The sequence below is a fragment of the Tupaia chinensis genome, unplaced genomic scaffold (assembly GCF_000334495.1).
Source record: "Tupaia chinensis unplaced genomic scaffold, TupChi_1.0 Scaffold145519_1, whole genome shotgun sequence".
NCBI classification, from domain to species: Eukaryota; Metazoa; Chordata; class Mammalia; order Scandentia; family Tupaiidae; genus Tupaia; species Tupaia belangeri.
Genome location: NW_006205376.1, coordinates 956,102 through 980,620, shown reverse-complemented (window position 1 = coordinate 980,620; position 24,519 = coordinate 956,102). Strand labels below are relative to the sequence as shown.

Sequence of the window (24,519 nt, the reverse complement as noted above, 5' to 3'; positions counted from 1 at the left end):
CTTTCCCTCTCTCTCTGTCCCAATCTGGCCAAATTTCAAAAAAGAAAAAGAATAAGGCAAGCAATAGTAAATAAATAATTCTAAAAGAATTTTTAAATAAATATACATATTTTATGCAACAGTCTAGCAGCTCTCATTGATACCTGAAATAACTCAAATTCATTAATGAGTAAGAACTTTTTGAATTTGCTTGCAGAAAACATATGAGTAAAAGAAAACTTGAAAAACACTGCTACTTGCTTTGTAATTGCTTAGTGAATCCTAATAAAAAACAGACAGTTCAGTGCTAATGAGCTCAAAATGCGTGTTGTCGTTTTCATTCTAGGAAAAAAAAAAAAAAAAGAATCACACAAATATTTTCCTTGAAAGAAAATAGCTTCTTAATTAATATATTAGCAGTAAGGACAGACCAATTATAAACAGTACTTTTTAAGACAGAAAATTGAAATAGCATTTAAATGGCCCTGTACCACAAAAAGACATTGAAACATCATCTGTGATTAGAAAATATGTATGTGTCCATTAATTTGTACAAAAAAATACAGGAAAATGAACCAGAAAATAATGAGGAGGGGGAAAGGAATTGGGGTTGAAAGAATGGGAGAATGAAGGGGACCAGCAGTTAGCGTAATGCTATGTTGCTGAACTCCCATGTAGTCAACCGCGGTTCGAGTCCCAGACCCAGTGGCTTAAACTCACGCTGGGCGCATGTGCATGTATGTCCAAGATCCCGAGAGAAGACTGGAGGAGAAGGGATTGCAGTATGGCCATCCCTCCTGGGGGGTGATTTCTCGTTTTCTATCTCTCTGTCTCTCTCTGTCTTTCTGGTGAGCGCACACGCCCTTAGCAAAAACCTCTTCAAAAAAAAAAAAAAAGAATGGGAGAATGAAAAGTGACAGTAAGGATGAGGGTAGAGTGACAGCTTTCTGAGTCTGCCTTTTCTTTTGGTTTTGACTCTCAGAACCATGGCAATGTTTCATATATCCGCCACATAAATAATAATTAAAATTATCCTCTATGTGTTGGGGGAACCCAAAATTTTAGCAGCAGTGGTAACAAATGAACCCAGTTGGGCCAGCAGGTGGCAAGGACTTTAAAGCACCTAGATCCCACATGACTGACTGAGTGGTTCAAGTCTCGGGCCCAGAGGCTTTGAAAAGATGTGGTCATATGTCCCCAAAATCCAGAGAGAATAGAAGAGAAGGGATAGTAGCATGGCTAACTCCCCTGGGGCAATGATTTCTTACTTTCTCTTCCTCTGTCTTTCGTACATGTCTTTCTCCAAAACAAGCAAATGCACCCTATAGCGAAACTTATACACACACACATACACACACACACGAAGACAAAGAAAAAAATAAATGATCTAGTATTACAAATTAATTAAATAGTCGCAACGGAAGACTGAGGGAAGCAATCTAACCTGAGTTATTTTAGAAAACAGTATTTTCACTATATACTATAAGTTTAAAGACAAAAAGTACTGCACCAAAACCCGACATAATCTAGTTAGTAAATTTGTTTCTCACAGGGATTATGGGGTTGAAAAAAAAAAAAGAATGGGAGAATGAAAAGTGACAGTAAGGATGAGGGTAGAGTGACAGCTTTCTGAGTCTGCCTTTTCTTTTGGTTTTGACTCTCAGAACCATGGCAATGTTTCATATATCCGCCACATAAATAATAATTAAAATTATCCTCTATGTGTTGGGGGAACCCAAAATTTTAGCAGCAGTGGTAACAAATGAACCCAGTTGGGCCAGCAGGTGACAAGGACTTTAAAGCACCTAGATCCCACATGACTGACTGAGTGGTTCAAGTCTCGGGCCCAGAGGCTTTGAAAAGATGTGGTCATATGTCCCCAAAATCCAGAGAGAATAGAAGAGAAGGGATAGTAGCATGGCTAACTCCCCTGGGGCAATGATTTCTTACTTTCTCTTCCTCTGTCTTTCGTACATGTCTTTCTCCAAAACAAGCAAATGCACCCTATAGCGAAACTTATACACACACACATACACACACACACGAAGACAAAGAAAAAAATAAATGATCTAGTATTACAAATTAATTAAATAGTCGCAACGGAAGACTGAGGGAAGCAATCTAACCTGAGTTATTTTAGAAAACAGTATTTTCACTATATACTATAAGTTTAAAGACAAAAAGTACTGCACCAAAACCCGACATAATCTAGTTAGTAAATTTGTTTCTCACAGGGATTATGGGGTTGTAATTCTGAAACTTCTTTACAAGTATACTTGGGTTGAATAAACACTATATTGTAGATAATGAAAGCTAGGTTTCTCTTTATTAAAAAAAAAAGGGTCACAAATAAAAAAGGGAGAAATTTACATGGAAACTAGTGGTATTAAGTTAGAATTGGAAGAATCAAGATGAATTTATGGTTTTAAAAAGTACATAAATATTTGTAGAGATACGTGTTCCTGTGTGTGTGTGTGTGTATATATTTATATATTTTCCTATATTCCTCAGCTCTTTCAGCTGAGAGAGTCTAGAAGCAATCACATACCAGTAACAATGAGCACACCCACCACCAGATTTTGTTTCTAAATCTCAATCTCTAATAAAAAGAACTAGAGCTCTCTGGAGAAATGACTGATGCTAGCCTGGTGCAAACAGTGGAGAAATCTGGTAGATGCCACATTATGTAAGTGACCTAAAGTCACAGAGCTAATGTTAAACTAAACTATTTTGGCCTAAAACGGCCACTACACTCCCACACTTGGATTCCTATGGATAACTCAAAATCATACATGTTAGGCTGTTTTCCTGAGCGGGTTGCTAAGTTACAGCCAATCACACCAGCCACACTAGTCAACCGCAGAAAGCCCAGCTTTTAAGTTGTTCGGGAGACCTACCATTCAGCTGAAACCAATTCAATGATTTCTCCACCTCACTTCCTCACTTTGATTTTGTGTGTCATTTTCCCTTTCCTACACATGTCAATTCCCCTTTGTGTGAACTTATATATTCGTGACCACACAGCTAGCCAGAGTCCCTTGGATCCCATGTTCCAGGGGACTGCCTGATTTGAATCACCTGCCCTTTGTTTAAATAAATTGTTAAATTTGCATTTCTCTAAAAAAATTTTGTAACACTAGCAATTAAACATACTGACATCATGTACCCCTGATAATAATACACAGAGGAGGGCACAATATCACTTTGGCGGTATTCTTTCCAAAAACACAGAAGTCAATGTTTATCATAAGAAAAAGTGAGACATTTTAAAAAATTATTGACCAGAACTCTTCAAAAGGATAAAGGTCATTAAAAAAAATAAAATAAAGACACGCTGAGACTAAGGAGACATGACAATTAAATCTTTGTAGGGTCATGAATTGGATCATGTACTTGAAAAGGGACAATAGGGACCAGCAGATGTGTAAAGGTTATGTTCACTGGACTCCCATGTAGTCAACTGCAGTCAAGTCCCAGACTCAGCAGCTTAAAACTCACGCCAGGCACGTGTGAGAGCATGCCCAAAAAATCCCAAGGGAAAATGTAGGAGAAGGGATTTCAGCATGGCTGTCTCTGTCTCTCTCCATCTCTTTGGCGAGAACATGTGCCCTATACAAAAATCTCTCAAAAAAAGAAAAAAGAGGGACCAGCAGTTAGCATAATGGCTATGTTGCTGGACTCCCATGTAGTCGACCGCAGTTCAAGTCCTGGACCCGGTGGCTTAAACTCATGCCGGGCGCATGCGGGTGCATGCCCCATATCCCGAGAGGAGAATAGAGGAGAAGGAATTGCAGCATGGCCATCCCTCCTGGAGGGTGATTTCTTGCTTTCTGTCTCTGTCTGTCTCTGTCTTTCTGGTGAGTGCATGTGCCCTATAGCAAAAACCTCTCAAAAAAAAAAAAAAAAAAAAAAAAGAAAGATACTATTGAGTCATCAGAGAAGTCATGACAAATTGAAGGAAGGAAGGAAGAAAGAAAAAAGAAAGATACTATTGAGCATCAGAGAAGTCATGACAAATTTTTGCATAAAAAAAAACCCAGGAAAATACATCATGACTTTTCTAATGACATATTCAATGAAAAGTACACAGCTTTATGATGTAACTGGTGATTTATTACATTTTAATATTTGAACTGCCATTATATTGTGCGTCTGGCCTATGTTATAGTGTGTAGAAAGATTTGGCTGGAATCAACCTGTAAAATTAAGTTTCACATTTGTTGTAAAACTGTAGAGAGAAGACTATGTTAATCATCATAAGGGGCACTTTACATTAGGAGGAGGCAGTATGATTCAGTAATTTTTTAAAAAAAAAGGTTTTCACCTCAGGGCATGTGCAGTCATTGGAGAGAGACAGAGACAGTGAAAGGGAAAGTGAGAAATCACCACCTCGGGGAATGGCAATGCCACAATCCCTTCTTCTTCCAGGATCTTGGGCATGCATACACATGCACCCAGCATGATTTTCAAGTCACTAGGTCCGGGAGTCAAATCTCGGTTAGTTGGATGAGAGTTCAGTGACATAACCACTACACTATCTGACTTAGTAATTTTAAAGAGAATCTAGGGCCAGCCTCATAGTGGTTAAGGAAGCTGGATATAACATGGCCAACCGTGGTTCAAATCCCAGCCACAGTGATTTGCAAAACAAGCTGGGCATATGTGCTTGTGTGCCCCAAATCCTGACAAGATAGAGAAATAGAGGAGCAGGGACTACAGCATGACCATGCCCCATTGGGGATGTTTTCTTCTGCTCATTTGCTCTCTTTTTACCTCTCTCTAATGAAAGCATGTGTCCTCTGAAAATAAAAAGAAATAAAAGAAATAAAAAGAAATACAGATAGATAAATTGATGCTACTCCCTATTATGCTCACAGAAATGAAAAATTTTAAAATATATACATATAATATCCTGCAAACTCAAATCTGAATAAACTGTCTTAGACTCTTGGCATAGATCAAAATCAAAAGTAAGCATCAACTAAGAAAGAAATATTCCAGTATAGATGCCCATCTGTATGGAATAGAATATTCCTTCTAGTGCTTGGCTTTTTCAGTCTCTGTACAGGAAGAATTTCTTATTTGAGTAGTCAAAGTTCTACATGTGAAAACAAGCATATAAGCTCATGAGTAGGTGAACAATTATCTTTGGAGGTGACCTTTATTTTGTTCTTCCATTGGTAAAGATCAGATTCAGTGAGGTCAATTCTGAATCCCTAACCCAATACAAAACCTTTGGAGGAGCAAGTGTTCTGGCATCTTCTAGGCCCACGGTAGCCTGGTGAGTGTCTTCACAGACCCTCACCCTGGAAGCACTCTTCACTATCCAGTCATGTATCAGTAAATGAAGGAGCATGAGCTGTGTGTCAATAACCTTACCTACCTTCTTTTTCACAATTATTTCCCCACTTCTTTGCACAAAACACTAGAAACATCAACCATGTGGCCATTTTCGTCTCTTTGCCTGCATAAATCAACAGACTTGGATATTCTATGGCTCCTGTACTAGTCACAGCACTAGGCGTGCTCTCATGGTGACTAAAATAACTCCTACAGTTGTAACAGGAAATGAATTTATCTTTTTTTTAAAAAGAATTATTTTATTTAACTTTATTTAATATTATTATCATTATTATTTTCCAGTTTGATCAGAGAGAGACAGAGAGAGAGAGAGGAAGTGAGAAAGCAAGCCACCAGGTCCGAGACATGAACCGTAGTCGGCCATGTGGGAGTCCAGCACCTTTAACCACCATGCCACTTGCTGGACCCCAAAATGAATTTATCTTCTTATCCTTGATGTAAAGTTTTCAAAAACTATACACTGGATCCAGTATCAAAGTAGATTTTAAATTCAGATACAGAATACATATATATATATAAAAAGAACGAAGGATTGAAATTGCAAATGTAAAGATTGTGATGAATCCTTGATTTGTATCTATTCTAGTGCAGATACCTTAACTGCACATATGGGTTTCCAAAATTAGTCATGATTTTTATGAAGAACTTGGCCCTTCACTGGACTTGATTTGGGGAAAAAAAAGAAAATCTACAAGGTTATCTGAGGACATTAACTATCCTATTTTTGACTTGGAATACTACAACAGACCAAGACTACACAGGCTAGAGATGCCTCACGCTCTATACTTGCGGTCTCACTGAAAACTAACACTACTCAGAAATGATCTGCTTTTGAGAAAGAGGGGGAGGTAAAGAAGAAAACACTTTCGTTTATCTGGTGCTGAGTTGTCAGTAACTGGGTTTGGGTATGCAGCCAGCGGACAAACAGCACCTGGCTGCTTGTTGAAGCTGAGTTGCTGGACCATTCTCATTCTGCCAGGTACTTTCTTCCTCCATCACCACCCACGTGTCTCCTGACAAAGCAGGACCCAATAGAAAAAGGGACTTTAGAGGTTTTTCAAGGCTACTGAAACCACATCCTTTGTTAAATGTTAAAACTACCTTCAAAGTCTATTTGTTAGAAAACTAGTCATGCTTCGAGTCATATTTAGTTCAGAAAGCAAATTCTTTTTAGGTACTGTAATCGTTTCATGGATAATATTTTATTTGAAATTACAATAATTAAGGTAAAATGACATTTCTACACAATTTTTTTGGAGAGGATGTTGCTATAGGGTACGTGCTCTCGCCAGAAAGGCAGAGAGAGACAGAGAGACAGAAAATAAGAAGTCACCTCCCGGGAGGCAGGCCACGCCCCAATCCCTTCTCTTCCATTCTCTTGGGATCCTGGGCAAGCACACACATGCACCCAACTTGAGTTTAAGCTACCAGGTCCAGGACTCAAACTGCAGTCAACTACATGGGAGTCCAACAACGTAACCATTAGGCTAACTGCTGGTCCCAACAATTTTAGAATGTATTATGATTTCTCATCATGTCTGTAGCTATAATTACACAATAAAACTGGTAATATATTCCACTGAAATGGACCTAAGTTGCTTTAAATTTTGGTGAGTCTAAGTCCAACTAGCTATATATACTAAGGACTTTGTTCTTTTTACTTACATGACTTTTTTTTTTTCCCCCCTTTTTTAAATTTGACCAAAGACAGAGGGAAAGGGAAAATGAGAAAGCAAGCCAGCCACTGGGTCCAGGACTCAAACCATCATCAGCCATGTAGGAATCCAGCATCTTTAACCTCCACATCACCTGCCAGCCCCTTATATGACTTCTTAATCCAAAGCATATTGGTATTTTATATTCTTTTGTTCAGGACAACAGGTTAAAACTGTTGGGGCTGACAGGTGGCATGGTGATTAAGGTGCTGAACTTCCACATAGCTGACTACAGTTCAAGTACTGGACCCGGCAGCTTGAAAATCAAGCTGGGTGCATGTGAGTGCGTGCCCAAAATCCCATGAGGAAAATGAAGGAGAAGGGGTTGCAGCGTGGCCATCCCCCTAGTGTGTGTGTGGGGCGGTGGGGTGTGGTGATTTATCACTGTCCCTCTCTCTGTCTCTGGTGAGTACACACACCCTATAGCAAATATATATATATATTAAAAAAATTGTTAAGCAACATTGTCATACCTATTATTCTTCATAATATGAAAGATAAAAGGAAAGTTTTTGTAGTAAATTTTAATAATATCACTTATCTTTATGCTTCATCTTTGGCTACAGAATTTTCATCTTAAAAACTGTGGCAGAAAGTTTATAAGGACACCCAAAGCTACTAAATAAATTATTTTGTGAGGCCAGCAGTTCACATGGGGATTATGGTGCTGCACTCCCACATGGCTGGACTGCGGTTCAAGTCCTAAACCTGGCAGGTGACTTGTTTTTTTACTTTTTCTTTTTCTCTCTCTGGTAAGCACATGTGCTCTATAGAAAATTTTTAATAATATTTAATAAATAAAATTAAATAATTCTAAAAAAACCTTTATATTTAAAACTACAAAATAATACTAAAATTCATTCATTCATTTGTTTATTCATTCACTCAACAAATACCTACTGGGACGTGTACTGTGTTGGGCACTGTTTTAGGCACTAGGGATTCAGCAACATTCTAGGGGAAAAAATTTGGCATCCAGAGCATATATCCTGGTGGAACGTCAGTCAGTCAGTCAATCATCAATCAGGGCATGGCATAATGCTGGAAAAGTTCTAAGAAGGAAACGAAAGACAAAAAAAAAGAGCATGAGCTAGCACCGCCCAGTGGAATTTGCAGCAATAATGCAACTACGCTGTCCATGATGGTAATGATTAGCCGTGTGCTGCTACTGAGCTCTTGAAACGTGACTACTATGACCAAAGGACTGAATCTTTAATTTTATGTAATTTAACTACTGTTAATGGTCACATATGGCTAGAGATTATTGTGAGGGACAGTGTAGGAAAAGAGCCTAAATTTACATGTGACTAAACAAGAATTATACCATGGCCATGACGCCTCTTTAAATACTATCAGTGATGGGATGCCTCCATGACCTGGTTGTTAAGGCAGCCGGTTTCCATATGGCCAGTCACGGGGTTTAAGGCCACCCAAGTGCACATACATGTATGTCCAGAATCCCGAGAGTGGAAAATGTAGAAGGGAATACGATGGAACCATTCCCCATGAAGGGTGCTCTCTCCTTCTCTGTCCCTGTCTCTCTCTCTCTGGTGAGTGCACATCCCCTCTATCAAAAAAAAAAAAACCTATTGTGGCAGTTCTTTAAAGCCTCTGCTACAATACTTTAAGATCCCAGCATTTTTTTTCTTTTTTTTTTTACACGTTTAAGAATTTCTTTATTAGCAATAAAGAAATTAATATAACTGCAAAGAATTAAACCAGAGCCCCTGGGGATTCCACGTAGGCTAAGATCACATGCTTTTCTTTCAGGACTCAGGAAACGGGTTTGTTTTCTTTACTTGAATCTTTCTTTAAGGAACACTTGGAATTCTTCGAAACTACTGTCTCCATCTCCATCTTGTCCAGTCCTTGAAAGAGACCATCCAGAGTGCTAGGTCCTTTGAGTAGATTGGGGAATTGAGCCTGAATCAATAGCTTCAGCTCATCCTTTGACAACTGGTCCGGATCACCTTCTTTGGCTGCGTATTTTTCAAAAATGGTCTTCAGTTCTTCAGGAGATTTTTTAGCACATATTTTGCTGTCCAGTAACAGGGCGCCCAGCAGGGAGGCAGCTAGACGAACCCAACAGGAGCCTCAAGATCCCAGTATTTCAATGAATATTTACATATGATTTAATTTGTATGATGTAAAGGGTTGGCAACTGGCCTGTCACTATAACCTATCCACCCCAATGAACTACTTTACCTTCTTGGAACATACAACATAAATTATTTGGCCAATTACATTTCTGTTGCCTCAGCTACCAGGAAATTTAATATTAAATGCTCAATAACAATAAAATACTTTAAATTTTTGGTATAACTATTATCTGTTTTCTCTATACTATCTTACATTTTTGTCGTATTTATCTCATTTATTTTACTTCAAATATTTTAAAGTATAACGAATATTAATTATAATTCTATCACATGGTTAAAATGATAGCTTTGTTAGTTTTTTTATAATTGCCAGGAGGTGCATGCTCTTGCCAGATTGAGAGAGGGAAGTACCTCCCAAAGAAATGTGGTCATGCCACCATCCCTTCTTCTCCATTTCTCCACCCTGCTTGGACTTGGGAAACATGAGCACACACGCCCAGTATGTTTTTCAGGCTGAGGGAACCAGGATTCAAATTGTGACCAGCCATGTGGGATCCAGGTTCCAACATAAAGTACTTAAATGCTGTGTTAAAGGGGCTGGCCCTAAAATGATATTTAATTCCTTTTTTGTTTTAAACTAACTCTAATAAAAGAATAAAATTTAAGGGTTTGAGAAAGCTGTTGTAAGAATTAATCCTTATTCCAGAACCAGCAGTTAGAGTAATGGCTATGTCACTGGACTCCTATGTAGTCAACCATGGTTCAAGTCCCAGACCCAGTGGCTTAAACTCACACTGGGTGCGTGTGCGTGCGTACCCAAGATCCCAAGAGGAAAATGGAGGAGAAAGGATTGAGGTGTGGCCGTCCTCCCTGGGGTATGATTTCTCGCTTTCTGTCTCTCTGTCTCTTTCTGATGAGCATACGCACCCGACAGTCAAAAGCTCTCAAAAATAATAATAATAGTAAAATTCATCCTTATTCCATCTAAAACAGTGAGCTCACCCCGATTTTTGTTCTGAATAAAGCACAAAACCAGAAACAACCTAGCTAAACTTGGAAATAGTTTGAAAACGTTTCCCAAATGATAGTATTCCAGCAACGAAGTCTTAGGGAGTACTGAGCCAATGAGAAAGGAAGGGTTCACTGGAGATTAGGCAACCCACAAGCTCTCAGCAAAGAGAAATCCATTTCCATGACTCACATGGCTTGAAAGTTATCAGGAGATGCAAGGTTTCCGTGACAGAATCAAGTCTGAGCATTGACAAGGAATATGTCCTCAGAAGAAACCAGAAGAGGTGAGGCTTGTGGGGGCCTGAGCTGGACCAACTCTGCCACTTTGTAATTATGTGACATGGGGCAAATTTTTTTTTTTAAGGATTTTTTCCATAGGGTACTTGCACTCACCAGAAAGACAGCAAGAGGGAAAGTGAGAAGTCACCCCCAAGAGGGGATGGCCACACCACAATTGTTTATCCTCCATTCTCCTCTCAGGATCTTGGGCATGCATGCACATGCACCAGAAATGATTTTCAAGCACCAGCTCTGGGATTCAAACTGCAGTCGCCCATGTGCGAGTCCAGTACCTGCTGGCCCCACATTACTTAACATTCTGCGCCTCAGTTTTCTCACTCTCTCTAACAAAATGGCGATAGTAGCTTCTATAATATCTTAGGCTGTTGGAATGCTTAAAAGACAAAAATCTATGTATCTTTTGAAATAATCCTTAATACAAATACAGTGAGTTGGCTTGTTAGTAGAAAGAAAATGTGTTTGGAATCAAATGTATTTGGTATTAAATCTGTCTCTTCTGAAATCTTTGGCACGGTTTTTAATTTCAGTTATCTTATGAGTAAAACAAGAATCATAACATCCTAACATCTATCTTAAAGGTAGAGATAGCCTGACCTAAAGTGTAAAGATAACCAATAGGAGGTATAAAATCCATAGCAGAAAGCCTTGGATGTGGGGAATGCTTATTAAATAACAGTTCTCTTCTCTCCAGACCTTTGTAAGTCTCAGATCCATACGGCCATTGCTTCCTCTGGTATAAAGCTCTTCCTTGGACTCATGCAATACTCAGGAGGCCATTCACCTCCTACGGAGAGCAGCTCCCTGCACAATTCAGAAACAGTAAACCTCTTACTAAAAAGGGAGCTCTGGTGTATCTGCTTTCCCATGAAGCCATTAAAAATGTTCATCCATGAGGCCAGCAGGTGGCATAGAGGTTAAGACACCAGACTCTCTCACATATCCAACTATGGTTCAATTCCCAGACCTGGCAACTTGAAAATCATGCCTGTTACAAGTGTATATGCCCAAATTTCTGAGAGGAGAATGGAGGAAAAGGGACTGCAGTGTGGCCATCCCTTCTGGGGATTGATTTTTCATTTGCCCTCTCTCTGTCTCTCTCCAGCCAGCACATGTGCCCTATGGGGGGGGGGGGGGAAAGTCCATCAATAGGCGAATGGATAAACAAATTATGGTATATCTAATCAATGGTTACTACTCTACAATAAGCGTGACACATGCAACAATATGGCAAAAAGACAAACAAATTTTTTAAGGCATAGGTCTCAAGGTTTATTTTGGCAAAAAAATAAAATCCAGTTTTAATTTTGTTTAGTGAGAATTTCAATCACATATTGCATTAATGCCAAGCGCCAAGTTAGCAATAGATTAACACAGGGAGTCTGTTTCTCGGCTATGTATAATGTCCAATGATAGTCATGACTTGCCAGGTGATGGCTACCTTACCTCATCTAAGCCTCATTTATTAAGTTACATAAACTTTGAAACATCTGCATCAAACCAAATTTCATTACTAAGGTATCTTAATGACAAGCTATAAATCAAAATACTTTATACAAAGGGAACAAATGCATATTGATGTTGAAATTTAATCAGGGAATACATAAAACCTAGAATCGTTTCTTTCGTGTAAGTAATACGTACAATTATGAAAGAAAATATTGGTAATACCAGAAAGCAGAAAATGAAAAAAGTCACCCTTCGTGTCACCTTTCCACCCCTAATCTTGCAATTGAGGCAAGTTTAGGACATTCAGATCTTCGCCCACCCCTGCCTATCGTGCCCCTTGAGATTGTGCATACTTATCCACCATGGTTTGAAGCTCCTTCTAGGATCTGGTCTTGTGCCCGAGTGAACTTGACTCAACCAGAGAACTCCATCTGCCCAGGCTGGCAATCACCCATGGTTTCTTTCCCCAAACCTGCCTTTGGCTCTTAATTTCACTTTTTGTTGGCAGGGTGATACATGTCAAGAAATCTTGAGGTAAAGAATTGTGAATAAGGCCAGTCTTATAGCATGCTGTGCAGAGGAAGCTGGATACACCACTGGCCAACCAGAGATCAAGTTCTGGCCCCTTCAACTTCACACTGGGCACGCACACATGTGTCCAGAATCCTGCTGAGATGGAGAATTGGAGGAAAAGAGATTGGGGCATGACCAGGCCTTGTTCAGGGTTTTTTAGCGCTCTCTCACTTTTTCTCTGTCTCGTGCATGTGCCCTCTGACATTAAACAAAAACAAAAAAAAGCTTGGATAATCACAAGCACTGTCCCATAATTATTGCATATGGTCAGTATTATTTCTGATAGTTCATATCAGCTCCTTCTAGCTGCGTTAGAAGGCAGTCTCTTATTACTATAGCCACCAACCAAATACAGAAACTTTAAGAATCAGCACAAGGAAAAATATACGTGCTCAGCAAGCAATCTAAAGAGATTGCTGAGCACATATATCTATACAAAAGCAAAAATGTAAAGCACTCATTATCTGAGTACCACAACCAAAAAGAAATTCTCTAGATTTTCTACAGACTCCATGTTTTTAAACAAACATGAATAAAATAAAAATAAACTAGCATTACAGGATCTTATCCACGAGTATCTTTGTCATTAAAATGTAAATAAAAGTAAATGACTTCTTAAGCCATTGTGGGTTATACACTGGGTTCCCAAGAATAAAAGTAATACATTTCACATTCCTTTTTATAATTAAAAATTAAAACCGTTCCTAGGACCAGCAGATGGCGTAACGGCTACGTTGCTGGACTTCTATGTAGTCGACTATGGTTCGCGTCCCAGACCTGGTGTCTTAAACTCACGCCAGGCACGTGTGCATGCGTGCCCAGGATCCCAAGAGGAGAATAGAGAAGAAGGGATTGTGGCGTAGCCATACCCCCTGGGGGTGTGATTTCTCGCTTTCTGTCTCTCTGTCTTTCTGGCAAGTGCGCGTGCTGTATAGCAAAAACCTCTCTTAAACAAAAAATATGAAAACTGTTCCCAATAAAAATAAACGAATTTCTTGTTTTGTAGTTTTCTCTCCTTTTCCATCTTCCTCTCTTCCATCGTCCTTCCTTCCAACAAACATTCACTGAGAGCCTGTGTGTTTCCCTGCCAAATTGCTAAATGTCAAAGCTCCATTACACTGTATGGAGAAATCTGGTGGTTTTATTTATATGGAAATTTTGCATAAAAACAAGTGTATCTCTTTAAAGAACAACTTGTTAAGCCATTCATTAAATTCAACTCAAGAAAACTGAAATTAGCTGAGGCATTGTGACCTCACTGAACTCTTCCTAGACAAGAGAGATACCTCAGAGGAAATTATTCTAGTTCATGGCTCAGAAAAGGAAAGCCTTGTTTCAGAAGAAAGGACCACAGTAAGGTTTTCTTTTGGGGGGGAGGGGGAGAGAACTATTTCGTACTATTCCAGAAGAAAAAATTACAGTAGTTTCTTTGGAAAACCAAAGAAGACAGCAACAAGGAACCATGCCTGATCTCGCAATTGTTAGCAAAAAGCGGTACTGACATGGAATTATTGCGATACCTAGATTTTCTTAAAATGCAGTTGTGACTGGGATGTAGAAAAGATAAACGGACGTTGTTATTATTATTAACAAAGAAAAGAAAAACTGTTCTGGGGCATACTGTGTTCTGGGCTCTGTGTTTGGGTACTCACATTCTTCATGGTTAGACAAGTAGATTGGCATGTTTTGTGTGTGTGTTCTTATCCTTACATAATGTGATCTTTCGCCGAATTTTTTTCATGTTTTTATTAATTTCCTTCATCCATGAAAAGCTAGAGAGAAAGAGAGAAACTGAGACATCACCTCAACAAGGTCCTCACACCACAACCCTCCCTCTATCATTAGCCAGTCCAGGACCCTGGCCACGTGTACACCAAGTGTATGAACGGATGACTCTGGACACAAACTGAGAACCTTTCATGAGGGCCGGTCTCGAATAAATGTAAAACAGAAGCTAAGTGACTGGAAATCAGGGATGCTCCTTAAAGCAAGCTGATTTGAGTTGAGAGATGTATACTTCTGCCATTTCATTTTCTTTCAGTTTGGAATGAGGACACGATGGCTGAACACCGAGAGCAACTGTGGCCTAGGGGACTTTTGGCAAGGAAGAGATCCCTAGAGACGGGAGAAATGATGAGGAGGAACCTGGGCCTCGAGTGGACTCAGGATGTTCATGGAGATATCATACCAGCCCTAAACTATACTTACTTCTGTATTTCTTTTTTTGTTTAAGCCACTCTTACTCAAGTTTTCTGTAAAATGTGGCTGAATCCCAATTCTAACTAATGTCAGGTCTCACATAACATTTTAACTGCTAGCCATTCTCAATAGCTTGTCTGGCCAGTACTTTGTAAGAGCCCTTAGTAAATTTTGTTTTAACTCTTTTTTTTTTTAAGAGATATTATTGCTATAGGGCATGTGCACTCCCCAGAGAGACAGAGAGACAGAAAGCAAGAAATCACCCCCCAGGGGGGATGGCCATGCCACAATCCCGTCTCCTCCATTCTCCTCTCAGGATTTTAGAAATGCACACACGTGGCCACCGTGAGTGTAAGTCACAAGGTCTGGGACTCAAACCACAGTCCATTACGTGGGAGTCCAGCAATGCAACCATTACGCCAACTGCTGGCCCGTTTTAACTCTTAACTTCTTTCTTGCCTTGCATTTCTGCCTCCCTGTGATCTCAAAGTCATGTCTTTCTCTCTCTCTGTTCTACTGAGAAACACAGTATCATTGACCTTTCACAGGGCTCACAGCATATTCTGTTAACAGGGGGTAAAAAAGAACATCAAGAAAGGTCAAACTAAGCAGTAGATGCCACGGTTAACAATTTACCCTCTAAGATGTCAAAGAGGAGGGACCAGCCGATGGCATAATGGTTACGTCGCTGGCCTCCCATGTAGATGACCGCTGTTCAAGTCCCATAACCAGTGACTTAAAACTCACGCTGGGTGTATGTGTGTGTGTGCCCAAGATCCCAAGAGGAGAATGGAGGACAAAGGATTCCAGCATTGCCAGCCCTCCTAGGGGGTGATTTATTGCTTCCTGTCTCTCTGTCTCTGACTCTTCAGTGAACATACATGCACTATAACAAAAATCTCTTAAAAAAAAAACAAAACCCAAAGATATCAAAGGGGGAAAAAAGTCACGGGAAATTAAAGTTAAAAACCTTGGGACCAGCAGTTAGCATAAAGGCTATGTCACTGGACTCCCATGTAGTCGACCGTGGTTCGAGTCCTGGACCCAGCGGCTTAAACTCACGCCAGGCACGTGTGCATGCGTGCCCAAGATCCTGAGAGGAGAATAGAGAAGAGATTGCGGTGTGGCCATCCCCCCTGGGGGATGATTTCTTGTTTTGTCTCTCTGTCTCTCTCTATAGCAAAAACCTCTCCAAATAAATAAATAAATAAAGTTTAAAACCTAGCCTTAAATCAGAAGTCCAGTAATTGATGAAACCAGGACTTGAACCTAAAAACTCCTTTGTGATATCAGTCTAAGGAAATGACTAAAACTGGCAAGAGGGAAGTACAGGGAGACTCTGGTTAAAGGGGATACATTTAGCAAAGGTCTTGGACAGAAGACAGGAGTAGACAATTCTTATCTACATTAGAAGCTATGACTGGGAGAGACCATCTTTTAAAAAAGCAGATCTTATGCACTTCAAAGAACTAAAAGGGAAATCTGAAATAATGAATCAATACCCTTAGAGATGCCTCTCAACCACCAGTCTAAAGCATGAATGGAGTGAGAGTGGGGAAAACAGACTAACCAGCAAGAGCACCCTGCTTCAAGGATATTCAGACAGCACATCGAACTGCACAATCACTGCTTTTATCACTGACAAATACAACGTTCATCCCTAACCCCGACCCTGATTCTGACTCTGGAGGACTTTCAGACTCATTATAACTTCTACGATAATCTCCCCAAATGAAGATTTAAATTTTTTTTAAGGAATTATCTTATTTATTTAACTTTTTATTTATTTTAGTTTGACCAGAGAGGGACAGATTGGAGGAGCGGGGAGTGAGAAAGCAAGCTGCCAGTTCCGAGACTCGAACTGCAAACGGTAACTACCATGCCATCTGCTGGTCCCAAATAAAGGCTTATTAAAAAGTCTGTGAGGGGCCAGCAGGTGGTATGGTAGGTAAGGTGCTGGAATCCGACATGGCCAACCACAGTTCGAGTCCCAAACCCAGAGGCTTAAGAATCATGCTGGCTGTGTTACGTAGATGCCAAGAATCCCAAAATGAAAATGGAGAAGAGATTGCAGTGTGGCCACCACCCCCTAGGGGGTGATTTCTCACTTTCCCTCTATCTGTCTCTCTCATTGTCATTCTCTGGGAGCATTCACCCTATGGCAAAAACAAAAAGACGACCAAAAAGTCTGTGAAAACTTTAAGGATATTTGATTGCCCAAATCATCATCATGAAGTCTTTGTTTTTAAAAAAAACTAGCACGCATGCTTATTACTCAGAGCTTTCTGTTAGAGAGGCTCTTACAGATCACTGATAAAGGTAAAGGCTAGGGATGTTCACGTATGTAGGATCTGGACGTACTGAGACTATAGATCTGAAGCCACGCTGCGTGAAGACCCCTTCCTGTCTGTCTTAGGGCTAATCTGTATCTGTCATCATAGAAGTGTGCTAGCTATTCTGTAACAAGTTGCCTTCAGACATCCAGACTTCAGAAGCTTAATCTTATTTCTTGAGGGAGATGTATATTGCTTTAAAGTCAAAGCTATGCATACTGATTAGTTGTCAAGGAAACTGTCTTCCAGCCTTTACATGTAACATTCCTGGTAAAGAGCCTAAATTCCTTTTTTTTTTTTTTAAATAGAGGTTTTTGTATTAGGGTATATGTGCTCACCAGAGAGAAACACAGACAGTTAAATGGAAAGGGAGAAATCACTCCCCAGTGGGGATGGCCACGCTGCAATCCATTCTTCTCCATTCTCCTCTTGGGATCTTGAGCAGGCATGCACATGTACCTAGCGTGGTTTTCAAGCCACAAGGTCCAGAACTTGCACTGTGGTCTTCCGTGTGGGTGTCCAGCAACATAACCACTATACCATCTGCTGTCCACACCCCCTTTGAAAGAGAGACTTATTGCTATAGGGCTTGTCAAAGAGACAGAAAATGAGAAATCACCCCACCCCCGCCCCTGCAGGATGGATGACCACACTACAATCTCTTTTCCTCCATTCTCCTTTTGGGGTTTTGGGAATGCATAAATACACACCCATAGTAATTTTCAAGATGCCAGATCCAGAAGTCAAATGACAGCTGGCCACATGGGAGTCCAGCGCCTTAACCACTACGCCACCTGCTAGCCCCTAGAGCCTAAATTCCTTTGAGAGAAAGGAAATATTGAGACTTTGTGGTTTCCTCCTTGGGCCTAATTATAATAAATTGATAATCATAAGCAGATTATTTTCTTCAAACCAATAACAAGGGAAAGGAAAAGTGGTAAAATGCAATGATCCTTAAGGCTGACCCACATGGGAAGGCTCCGGGTTCGCATTCGGAAACTTCTCTTAGTATGATCTGGGGCTGGCTGAAGCTGGAGGTGGACCGAAGTATCAAGGCCTTGTCGGGAATGCGGTCTCTCATTAAAAGAATAAATAAGTAAATAAACCAATAATATTATGATTTTCTTTTTCTACAGGCCCAAATAGTTCCACTCTAACCTGGAAGTCATCAAGTTTTTAGGGAGAGAACCAATATTTTAGATGCAGAATTTAAAATATAAGTAAAATCTTAAAAATGACTGGATGCCTTGCTTTGAGGGCAAAACCTTTCCTGAAATGAATAAATACAACTTCAGAAAAATTCTGAAATATTTCATTGAAAATAAAAATTGTAAGGCCAGCAGGTAGTGTGGTGGTGAAGGTGCTGGATCCCACAAGATCAACTCCGTAGTTCAAGGCCTGGACCTAACAACTTGAGAAACACACCAGGCCTGTGTGCCTGCATACCTAAAATCCTGAGAGGAGAATAGAGAAGGGAATGCCAGCATGGCTATCTCCTCTGGAGGGTGGTGGAGGGGTGATTTCTCACTCTCTCTCTCTCTGTTTCTCTCTGGAGAGTGCACATACCCTACAGCCAAAAATCTAAATAAATAAACAAAAATAAAGGAAAATTCATACATATTCAAAGTATATATAATGATTTGATGTGTGTGCGGTATGGAAACACACACACACAAGCACATTGTGTAATGATTATCACAATCTAACACACCTGTCACCATTCATGGTTAGTATTTCTGTGTGTGTGTATGTATGAGTGTGTATGAGGGGATAAGAACACTTAAAACCTGTTCTCTTAACAAATTTCCAATAAACAACACAGTTTAGTCATCCTGCTGGGATCTAAACCCCAGAACTTATTCATCTTAAAACTGAAAGTTTGAACCTTTTGACCAGTATCTCCCCCTATTTCCCTACCTCCCATCCTTCTACTCTCTGCTTCTACGATTTCCAGGTTTTTTTTAGATTCTACATATAAGAGAGATCACGCAGAATTTGACTTTCTGTGTCTGGCTTATTTTACTTCACAGAATGTCCTCCAGGTTCACTCATGTCAGACTAGATGGCAAAGTTTTCTTTTTTTAATGAATGAATAAATTGCATTATATACATACACCATATTTTTTAATTCATCTACCAGTCAATGGACCGTTACCTTGGCTACTGTGAATACTGCTTCACTGAACATGGGGTACAGGAGGGAAAAATAATCTCTTCAAGATACTGATTTCATTTCCTGAAGTAGGACTATTAGATCTTACAGTAGTTTTCTTTCTCATTTTTTTTTCAGGATTCTCCATACTGTTTTTCATAAGGGCTTCACCAGTTTGCATTCCTACTACCAAGTATACAGGGTCTTCTTTTCTCCACAACCTTGATGACACTTGCTGTCTCTTCATGGTAACAGCCATCCTAACAGGTGTGAGGTGACATCTCATAGTGGTTATGATTTACATTTCCCTAATAATTAGTGATGTTGAGTACTTTTTCATGTACCTGTCAGCAATTTATATGTCTTCTTTGGGAAAATATACATTTAGGTCCCTTGTTCCATTTTTTTTTTTTTTGAAAGACAATATTATTAACACAGCAGTTAGTGTTAGTGGAGTTCAATCATACATAAATCCTTTGTTCATTTTTTGAGTTATTTACTTTCTTGCTATTGAGTCACCCTTACATATTTTTTATATTAACTACTTGTCAGATAATACAGTTTGCAAATGTTTCCTCCCATTCCCGAAAGCTGCCTTCATTGTGTCAACTGTTTTCTCTTCTGTAGAGAAGCCTTTCGATTTTCTAATCATACTTGTTTATTTTTGCTATTATTGTGTGTGCTCTTGGTGTCATATTAAAAAATATCATGCAGAGACCCATTTTTTTCCTTCTAGGAGTTTTACAGTTTCAGATCTCTATTTAGTCATTAGTCCATTTCAAGTTAATCTCTGTATATAGTATAAAACAAAGGTAAATTACATTCTTTTGTATGTGGATATTCAGTTTTCCTACACCACTTATTGAAGAGATAGTCCTTTCCACACTGTGTACTCTTGGAACCCTTGTCAAATAGGTGACCAGATATTCATGAGTTTACTGGAGTGTCTTTATTCTGTTCCTCTCATTATTGATTTCTAAGTTCATTCTACTGTGGTCCGAAGAGATATTCATATGATTTTATCTATTTTTATGTCAGTTCCATATTGTTTTGATTATTATAGCTTTGTAATATAGCTTGAAACCAGGAAGTATGATGTCTCTAGCTTTGCCCTTCATTCTCAAGACTGCTTTAGCTATTGGAGGTGGTTTGTAGTTCTACGGCTATTTTAACATTCCTTTTCTATTTCTGTACAAAATGTCATTAGAATATTGATAGGGATTGTACTCAATCTGTAGATAGCTTTGAATAATGTGGCCATTTTAAGAGTAGCAATTTTTCCAATCCATAATCATAGTACATCACCCCACTGATTTGTGTCTTTCTCCATTTCTTTCGTTGATGTTTTATAGTTTTCAGTGAATAAATCTTTCACTTCCTTGGTTAAATTTATTCCTAAATATGCTGTTCTTTTTGATGATATTGTAATGGGATTATTTTTTTCATTTCTTTTCCAGATGGTTAGCTGTTAGTGTATAGAAATGTTACTGATATTTAAATCCTATAACTGAACTGGTTTATTAATTCTAAGTCTTCAGTCATATATAAGATCAGGTCAGCTGCAAACACAGAAAGCTATTTATCTTTTTTCCTTTCTAATTTGAAAGGCTTTATTTCTTTTACTTAACTAACTGCCCTAGCCAGGACTTCTAGTACTTCACTGAACAGAAGTGATGAGAGGGGTACCTCTTGATCTCAGAGGAAGAGCTTTCATCTTTTCACCACTGAGAATGCTGTTAGCTGTGGGTTTGTCCTCAGACAGCCTTTATATGCAGAGGTACGTTCCTTCTCTACCTAAATTTGTTGAGAGTTTTATCACAAAAGGAGGTTGAATTCTGTCAAACACTTTTTCTGCATATATTGGAATGATCATACTATTTTGAATCTCTATTCTATTAATGCAGTATACCACATTTTTTATACGCATATATTAAACCATCACTGTATCCCAGCGATAAAACCCACTTGATTATGGTGTGTGAGCCTTGCAATGTGATGTAGAATTAAGTTTGCTAGTATTTGTTGAAGATTTTTGCATCTATGTTAATTAGGGATATTTGGCTCATAATATTTTTCTTTTTTTCTAAAGTTTGTTTCATGAAAGAGAGAAAGAGGAATACAAGCACTTTCTACAGGTATCTTTATCTGGCTTTGGAATGCAGGTAATGCTTGCCTAATAACTGAATTTGAAAATGACCCTCTTCAATTTTCAGAAGAGTTTGAGAAAAACTGGAGTTCATTCTTTTTCAAATGCTTGGTAAAATTCATCAATGAAGCCTTCTAATCCTGGGATTTTCTGTGTCATGACTTTTCAATGACTGGTTTGATCTTACTCATTATGAATTTAATCAGGTCTTCCTTTTCATCATGATTCAGTCTTGGTAGGTTGTATGTTTCTAGGAATTATTCTATTTATTACAGATTTTCCAATTTGTCAGAATATAATTGTTCATAGTAGTCTCTTATGGTCCTTTTAATTTCCATGTTATCAGCTGTAATGTTTGCTCTTTCATTTATAATTTTATATATGAGTCCTCTTTTTTTCTTAGTCTAGCTAAATATTTATCAATTTTATTTCCTTAAGAAAAACAGTTATTAATTTCTTTTATCTTTTCTATTATCTTTTTTTTCTTGAGCGATTTTTGCTATAGGGCACATGTGATCCCCAAAGAGACAGAGAGGCAGAAAGTAAGAAATCATCTCCCAGTGGGGGATGGCCATGCCACAATCCCTTCTCCTCCATTCTTCTCTCAGGATCTTAGGCACACACACACATGCACCCAGCATAAGTTTTAAGCCTCTGGGTCCAGGACTTGAATCATGGTCGACTACATGAAAGTCCAGTAATGTAAACTTTTTGCCATCTGCTGGCCCCTCTATTATCTTCTTACTCATGAATTTATCTCTGCTCTAATCTTTATCTCTTTCCTTCTGCTTACTCTGTGCCTAACTTGTTCTTTTTGTAGTTCCTTGAGATATGAAGTTAGATTATTCAGTTGAATTTTTTTTTTCTTTTTACCACTATAAACTTCCCTCTTAGAATTGCTTCTGCTGCATTCCATTCACTTTGGTATGTTACGTATCCATTTTCATTTGTTGCAAGAGGTTTTGGATTCTTCTTTTATTCAATGGTTGTTCAGGGGTATGTTGTTTAATTTCCACACATTTATAAATTTTTCAGAATTATTCCTGTTATTGATATCCAGTTTTATACCACGTGGTCAGAAAAGATACCTGACATTATTTCAGTCTTCTTGAGTTTGTTGGCTTGTCTGTGGCCCAACATATGATCTATTCTGGAGAATGTTTTGTGCAGCCTTGAGAAGAAAGTATATTCTGCTGCTATTGGATGGAATGTTCTGTACATGACTGTCAGATCCATCTGGTCTGCAGTATTATCCCAGCCTGTTGTTTCCATACTGATTTTTCTCTCTAGATAGTTTATTCATTGTTGAAAGCAGGGTATTGAAGTCCCCTACTATTATTGTGTATTTTTCTCTCTAGTTTTGTTAATATTTGCTTTATTTATTTAGTTGTTAAAATGATTGGATGGAATGTTCTGTACATGACTGTCAGATCCATCTGGTCTGCAGTATTATCCCAGCCTGTTGTTTCCATACTGATTTTTCTCTCTAGATAGTTTATTCATTGTTGAAAGCAGGGTATTGAAGTCCCCTACTATTATTGTGTATTTTTCTCTCTAGTTTTGTTAATATTTGCTTTATTTATTTAGTTGTTAAAATGTTGGGGATATATATATATATATATATATATATACTTTTTTCGAGAGAGAGAGATTTTTTTTTGTTCTTGAGAGAGATTTTTGCTATAGGACGCTCAGTGGAGAGCTAGAAAGAGAAAAAAAGTGAGAAATCATCTTTTATTCTCCTCTTAGGATTTTGGGCATGCATGCACACAAACCCACCATGGGTTTCAAGCCTCCAGGTCCAGGACTCAAATCATAATCAACCATGTGGGAATCCAGTACCTTAACCACCATGCCATCTGCTGCTCCCTTTTTGAGAGAATTTTGCTATAGGGCATGTGTGCTCACCAGAGAGACAGGGGATGGTCATGCCACAATCCCTTCTCCACTCTCTTCTTAGGATTTTGGGCACACATGCACACAACCTTGGCATGATTTTTAAGCTATCCGATCTGAGACTTGAACTGCAGTTGACTATGTGGGAGCTCAACACCTTAAACACTACACCACCTGCTAGCCCTTGGTACATTTATTCTTATAATTATTTTATCCTCTTGATGAATTGACCTTCTCCTTATCTTATTATCTTCTTTGTCTTTTGTGATAGATTTTGACTAGAAATCTATTTCATCCAATATAAGTATAAAAACCCCTACTCTCTTTTGTTTGTCATTTGCATGGAATACCTTTTTCTATTCCTTCACTTTCAACTTACATGTTTCTTTAAGGTAAAATAAGTTTCTTGAAAGAAGCATATTGTTGCATATTAGTTTCTTATCCATTTGGACACTCTCTGTCTTTGGATTGGGGAATTTGATCCCTTTACATTTAAAGTAGTTACTGGCAATTATGAGACCAGTAGACGGAGTAATGGTTACATTGCTGGATTCCCACATAGTCAATCACAGTTTGCATACTGGACCCAGTGGCTTAAAACTCACTCCAGGCACACGTGTGTGCATGCCTAAAATCCTGAGAGGAGAATGGAGGAAAAGGGACTGCAGTGTGGTCATCCCCCCTGAGGCATGATTCTCACTTTCTGTCTCTCTGTCTATCTCTGTGTCTGTGATGAACACAAGCGTCCTATAGCAAAAAATCTCTCTCTAAAGAAAAAGTAATTACCGACAATTAAGGGCTTATTATTGTCAGTCTGTGGTTTATTGACTGTGGTTCATTTGTTCCTTTCTTTCTCTCCTGCTATCTTACTTTGTGATTTTCAATTCTTTTGTAGTGGTACACTTTGATTTCTTTCTCTGTCTTTTGTGTATCTACCCAAAGTATTTCTTTGTGGTTACTGGGGTCTTATGTAAAACCTCTTATAGTTAAAGCATTCTATTTTAAGCTAATAGCAACTTCAATTACATACAAAAACTCTACATTTTTACCTCTCCCTCCCATTTTATGCTACTGATGTCATACTTTACATTATTTTACATTGTGTATCCATTAACCAATTAGCTACAGTTGTTTTTAATACTTTTGCCTTTTAACTTTTACACTAGAGGTAAAGCAAACTTCTAGTATTGATTTATGCATGGTTGATCTGACAAATGTAGCCCTCAATGCTGCACACTTCTCTTTGATTTTTACCTCAGGCCCCACAATACTCAGATTTCTCATTATATGCACTATCAACAGAGCAGTG

The 24,519-nt window shown here is 38.8% G+C and overlaps 1 protein-coding gene and 1 pseudogene across 3 annotated transcripts in view; both read right to left on the bottom strand.

Annotated features, from left to right (window-relative positions):
* Window positions 1-24,519, bottom strand: part of BICD1 (BICD cargo adaptor 1) — a 286,923-nt gene that overhangs the window by 153,112 nt on the left and 109,292 nt on the right. The window lies entirely within an intron of this gene.
* Window positions 8,851-11,352, bottom strand: LOC102468318 (protein S100-G pseudogene; annotated as a pseudogene).